The sequence below is a fragment of the Saccopteryx bilineata genome, chromosome 1, assembly GCF_036850765.1.
Source record: "Saccopteryx bilineata isolate mSacBil1 chromosome 1, mSacBil1_pri_phased_curated, whole genome shotgun sequence".
Lineage (NCBI taxonomy): Eukaryota > Metazoa > Chordata > Mammalia > Chiroptera > Emballonuridae > Saccopteryx > Saccopteryx bilineata.
Window position 1 is genome coordinate 297,983,693 of NC_089490.1, and position 6,367 is coordinate 297,990,059.

A 6,367-nucleotide genomic window follows, 5' to 3' on the forward strand; every position below is an offset into this window, starting at 1 on the left:
ACATCCTCTGTTGAAAAACATACTGAGGCATATTATTATTATTTTTTAAGAACTTAGAAGAACAAAAATCTATTCCAATCTGACAGCATCAAACAAGATGTGGTTAGGAGCCCTACCAACATGAGCTAAGGAGAGACTTTTATAAGAAATAAAAATAAATAAATAAACAAACAAACAATAAAGGAAGAAGTGGGGTCTGCTCAGCTTTTGATTGTTTGGGCGCGGCTTCTGAAAGGTTCCAGAGGAGTGGTTGCCAGTCATGGGATGAAGTTCAGCCTGAGAGATTAGCGCCTTTGGCCTTGAGGTTACTGCAGTCTGGGGCATCGCCCTCCAAGGTGTCATTTGTCAAGAGATTTTTTGAAGCACTGTTAGAATTGTTCTATTTAGATCAAGATGTCTAGCAAAGCAAATGCTTCCTAGAAGAGGTCTCAACAGTTAAAAAGAAATTCAAAAAGAAAAATCAATGATGAGGAATTGGAGTTATCAGAGAAAGAGGTGAGAAACACAGTGAAAAAAAAATCATCCAAAGTGTCTGTCTAATGAAGAGACAGGACAAACAGAGCAAACTAGTCTAAACAGGTGAAGCTAGCATCCAACAAGAGAAAATCCTGATCCTGGCAGCCTCCTTCCAAGAGTAGCAGAAAGCATTTGCAAACTGTAAAGGAAATGGTAATAATAGCAACTTTGAGTAGCAAAGGTAGAGAAAATGAACAAATTCAATATCTCAAGTGCCTACAACTTCATGAAACCCTAAAAATTGAACCGGCTCACAGAAACTGAAAGATTTAACTAATGCATCAAGTCTACTGCAACTGGAAAGGGCGCATCGCAGACCTAATGAAGAAGGTCTGGCATTATTGCAGGAAGAAGTGGATAAAATAGTACAGACCATACAGTCAGTGACTGGGAGTATTTAGAGCCTAAAGGACAAAATTCACATTCTGACCAGTGAGGTGGAATAAGAGGAGGAGAAGGCAAAGCAGATGTTTCAAATAGATAGTAGTGAGGTATACTCCCTTTCAGAACTTTCTCAGAAGAGACTTAGCACACCCATACTTCAGAAAGAAATTTTGTCTCAAATTCCAAACCATTTTTTTATTAATGCAGAGGATATTTGATACTATGACAATATATAAAGTGTTTGAGTGCCTAGTTCATAAAAACAGAAATTATTCTTTAGGTGATGACTTGCATTTTCTGTCTGGTTATTTGGAACTTAAGAAATCCACAAATGCCTTTACTTTTTTACATAACTTTCTAGACTTTGTGGTATAATTAAGATTTGTCATGTGTTTTTCATTTTTGGGATAGCATGAACATTTTATCTCTTTGGTTGATTTAGTGCAGGGGTAGTCAACCTTTTTATACCTACCGCCCACTTTTGTATCTCTGCTAGTAGTAAAATTTTCTAACCGCCCACCGGTTCCACAGTAATGGTGATTTATAAAGTAGGGAAGTAACTTTACTTTATAAAATTTATAAAGCAGAGTTACAGCAAGTTAAATCATATAATAATAATAACTTACCAAGTACTTTATGTTGGATTTTCACTGTTTGACAGAATAAATCTTTATAAAACAACTTACTATACTTAAATCTATCTTTTTATTTATACTTAGCATACATAGAAATTATATTAGTTAATGAATTATTAATGGGATCCCTGAGGCTGATGCTGGGAAACAATATTGAATAGCCGGTTCAATTTTTGTGAGGAACAAACGAAGGTCTCCCCTTTCGGAAATATTCAGGCGGTTTCTTTCTTTCATCATAATATGATTAACAGCACTAAATCCTGATTCCACAAAATATGAGGTAGAGAAAGGTATCAATAAACTGAATACCATTTTCTACATATTTGGATATAAGACTGGCATTTTTTTGCCTGACCAGGTGGTGGCGCAGTGAATAGAGCGTCGGACTGGGATGCGGAAGGACCCAGGTTCGAGACCCCGAGGTCGCCAGCTTGAGCGCCGACTCATCTGGCTTGAGCAAAGAGCTCACCAGCTTGGACCCAAGGTCACTGGCTCCAGCAGGGGGTTACTCGGTCTGCTGAAGGCCCACAGTCAAGGCACATGTGAGAAAGCAATCAATGAACAACTAAGAAGTCGCAACGCGCAACGAGAAACTGATGATTGATGCTTCTCATCTCTCTCCATTCCTGTCTGTCTGTCCCTGTCTATCTCTGCCTCTATAAAAAAAAAAAAAAAAAGACTGGCATTTTTTTATTTTGCCATAAGTTTTCATATCCACCACTGTCGAATTTATGTTTACTTTCTTCATCATATCTAATTTCTAACAGTTCTTCTTTGGCAAGCTGTATCAGCCTCTTCAATATTTGAGATAAAAGGATTTTTCATCCAGTCATATCTCTTCAATTTCAAAATATCTTCAAATCATTTTTCCATGTCCATTTAAGTTCATTCAGGTGGCTACTAAATCTGTCAATATCCTCTGGAGTTACATCATCTTTTATAGATGATAACTGAGGAAACTGATGAAATTCTCTCTCCAATAGATTATGACAAAGTAGTTCAAGTTTGTCAATAAATACTTTGGCAACCTATAAGAGTTTTATTAGCTCCTTGAAGCTGCAGATTGACACTGTTAAATCTCTTGAAAATATCTGCCAAGTAAAAGGCATCGTTCTTTACTGTTTTTAGCTGTTGACACAGATTGATCTCATTATTACTTTCAAATAATTGTATGACACTATCATATAATGCTACAAATTTAGTCAAAAATGTACCCTTTGACAGCCACCAAACTTCTGTGTGCAGAAGTAACTTAACAAAATCTTTATTATTGTCCTGGCAAAGTTGCTGAAACATCCTATCATTCTTTGCATTGGATTTGATCTTGTTTATGGCTCGAATTATTATAGTTAATGATGAATGGAGACTTGTACTTAGATGTTTTCCTACAAGATGTTATCTGTGCACCACATAATGAATACATAAAACATTTGGCACTTCCTGCTTCAAATAAGCAACAAATTCACGATAGCAACATACCGTTGATGGTGCTCCATCAGTAGCGCATGCAACAATATTATTCAAAGAAATATTATTTTTTGTAAAGTATGTTCTCACAGTATTAAATATAGATAATCCTTTTGTATCTGTGATGAGATTTATTGCAAATAGCATTTCTTCTCGTAATATATTGCTTTCATCAAAATAGCGTACATATGCCATCAATAAAGCATCATTATCTGCAATGGTAAATTCGTCCAATTGCATGGAAAACGAAGAGTTTTGAAGAATACTTTTAAGTTTGTTTTCAACATTAACTGCCATTTCATCAATTTGTCGCTATCACTTAGGGCTGTGATGGCAAACCTTTTTATAAAAACCGTCCACTTTTGCAGTGCTGGTCAACCTGGTCCCTCCCGCCCACTAGTGGGCGTTCCAGCTTTTGTGGTGGAGCAACCAAACGGCACCACGATTGGCGCCCGATTACCCTATTACCCTAAAATCTGGGAATCGAGATGAAAATATGAGTTAATTGGTGTCTCCATTGTCTGGCAGTTTCTGTCATAGAAAGAAGCGTTGAACCATGGAGTTCTTTGTCTATGGGGTAATAAAACGACGAACTGCTAATTTTGGGTGACAATAGCGGTCATAAACTGCCTGCCGGATCGGGCAGCGGGTGTGGACCCGGGGTCAGGTACCTGGCTGCTCGTGGATGTGGTCCAGGTGGTCGTGGAAGAGGTCGGGTGCGGACCCAATACAAATGCCCTATAACAGAATCTGACCCAGTGTTTCCCAACGTGGGGCCCATGCCCCACAGGGGGGCAATTCGATAGTTAAGGGGGGCAATTTGAAAATGGACTCGACACGACTTTAACTCTTTCGCCCCAGGCCATTTAAATGCAATGCTAGATATCGGTGCCAAATTTAACAAAAAATGCAATTTTTAAATGATTGCGGTAAATAATTATTAAGTATAATTTCATTTGACGAGACCAAAATATCAACTGGGTGATTGGCGTCCTCAAGTAAACTTCGTCCTGGGTTCACCGGGGAGCGTGCCATCTGCCGTGGGGAACCCCAGATGTTTTAAAAACTCGCTAAACAACACAGTTATTCTCACCTAATTGGCCCATCGCAACTTCTGTAGTTTCACATCATTCAGTTGGTGTTAATTTGAAATAAGTGTCAGTCAAAACTGTTGTAAAAGCTCGTTGATTTAATAAATATACATATATATATATTTCATAGATATAATTGGTAAGTATTTGATTTGATTTTTATCAATATTAAACTCTTTATTATGTACTTCTTGCATCGGGGCTAGAAAGCGCTAATATTTTATAAATATTATTGGGGCTATAATAGTGCATGCATGACAATTTTAATTTTAGAAGCATAACTTTCCAGAAAATTTTGTCAAGTGGAAAAAAATATAGATACCTTTTGATTTGCGGTGGTAGTGTAGTAAATATTTTATATACATTTAAATAAATATGAACTTTTAGTATACGTTTACTCTATGTCACATTGAATATATTTTAACACATATTTTAATATTAGTTTTTAATTGATCTTATTTTTATTATAGCCCATAGTAAAATGAGTGGTGCAAGCAAGAAAAAAACTCATCAATATTCGGAGGAATATTTAAAATTTGGGTTCATACCCGCTGTTCATTATGAGCGGATTCCTTTTTGTCTTTTATGCCAGCAATGCTTGACCAACGAATCAATGAAATGAGGTCATCTTGAGGCGCATTTGAAGGCGAAACATAGTGCTCATATTAATTCAGATTTGAGTTACTTTAAAACTTTAAAGAAAAATTTTGAAAAAAGAACAACATTAAAGTCTCCATTTACTGCTCATACTTCAACTAATAATCATGTTCTTGAGGCTAGTTATCAAATTTCTTTATTCATCGCTAAAACTGGAGAAAATCACACTATAGGAGAGAATTTAATAAAACCATCAATATCAGCATTTCTTCAAACGGTTCTTGAAAAAGATGACAAAGATGTAAAAGCTATGCAACTCAGTGACAATACTGTTAGCAGAAGAATAGACGAAATGAGTGAGGACATTGAAAAACAACTTTTGAAAAGCTGAAAAGAAAATTCTCCTTGCAAATGGATGAATCAACTTTGAGGGGCAGTGAGGCAGTATTGATAACTTACGTAAGATATATTGATAAAGGACATTTTGCTGAAGAAATGTTGTTCTGTAAAAGATTAGAATGCACCACTACCTCCAAAGATATATATAATAAGCTAAAAAACTACTTAGATGTCAATGATATACCAATGAAAAATATAACATCTTGTGCTGCAGATGGTGCTTTCAATATGATGGGCAAGAAAAATGGCTGCTTAAAATTGATGAAAGATGCGAATCCAGAAATGATTCTTGTGCATTGTGTTATTCATAGGGAAAACTTGTTAGCTAAAAACATCTCACCTGTTCTGAATGAAGTATTACATACAGTAATAAAGTGTGTTAATGCTATTAAAGCTAGTGCCAAATGTGAGCGTCTTTTCAAGCTATTTTGTGAAGAACAAAATGAAGACCATGTGAGACTTTTACTTCATACTGAAGTAAGATGGCTATCTAAAAGAAACTGTTTGAAAAGATTTATGGAACTGTTTGATACTCTTAGTGATTTTTTAAGCGACAAACCTGAAATGAAGTATCTGTTAACAATAGATGGTAAAGCATTTGTGAGTTATTTAGCCTATATCTTTGAAAAACTAAATATATTAAATAAGCAACTTCAAGGAACAAATAAAACTCTTGTCGATGCAAAAGCAAAGATATTTGGTTTCATTACCAATATTGAATTATGTCAGAAACATATTAACAACAAAAACTTTAAACAGTTTCATTGGCTCCAAAAATGTGAAGTAACTGATACCGCTTTACTTGTTATTGTCAATCATTTGAATATTCTATCGGCTGATTTAAAAGAAAGATTTTTCTGATTTAAAACAAATTGATTTCCCAACATGGATGATGCAGCCAATGTTAGTGGATTTGTCTGATATATCAAATATGCAGTATCAAGAAGAACTCGCAGAATTGCAAAATGATGAGTCAGTTAAAGCTTTATTTAATATCAAAGGAGCGATGGCATGGCTTTGTGAGGAAACAGAAATCAAATACCCAAATTCAACCAAATGTGCAAGAAAACTATTGCTACCGTTTCCATCTTCATTTTTAGCTGAATGTGGATTTAGTGCTGTAAATGATTTACTGGTAAAAAAAAGAAATCGGCCGGATATAACACAACGTGGAGACTTGAGACTAAAGCTAACCAAATTGGAACCTAATATAAAGTCTCTGTGCAGCAAGCATCAAGCACAAGGATCATGCTAAATTAAAATAATAAATTAATATAG

General features: G+C 35.5%; 1 pseudogene; it reads left to right on the plus strand.

Moving 5' to 3' along the window:
* The first annotated feature begins 393 nt into the window (after window positions 1-393).
* Window positions 394-1,118, plus strand: LOC136319527 (centromere protein Q pseudogene; annotated as a pseudogene).
* The last annotated feature ends 5,249 nt before the right edge of the window (window positions 1,119-6,367 follow it).